Genomic DNA, 359 nt, shown 5'->3' with positions numbered 1-359 from the left:
TCTCCTTCTCCTCCTTCTCTGTCCCTTTCCCTCTCTTCCCCCTCCTCCTCCTCCCCCTCTTCCTCCTCCCCCTCCTCCTCCTCCTTCTTCTTGTCATCATCCTAGTGGCTATGAACTTGCATCTCATTGTGGTTATGATTTGTATTTCCCCAATGACTAAAGACAATGAACATCTTTTCATAAGCTTTTAGGCCCTTTCTATATTTATTTTTTGAGAAATATCTATTCAAGTCCTTCATCTATGTTTGAATTGTGTTGTGGTTTTTTTTGTTGTTGTTGTTGTTTTTGATTGTCTTACCCTTGCTTTTTGAGGCTCCCAGTCCGAAGTGTTTGGGTGCAGGTGTATGTTTGTGTGTGTG

The sequence above is a fragment of the Mustela putorius genome, unplaced genomic scaffold (assembly GCF_011764305.1).
Source record: "Mustela putorius furo isolate JIRA1106 unplaced genomic scaffold, ASM1176430v1.1 tig00003845_pilon_pilon_pilon, whole genome shotgun sequence".
Taxonomy (NCBI): domain Eukaryota; kingdom Metazoa; phylum Chordata; class Mammalia; order Carnivora; family Mustelidae; genus Mustela; species Mustela putorius.
Note: the sequence above shows the minus strand (reverse complement) of the source record.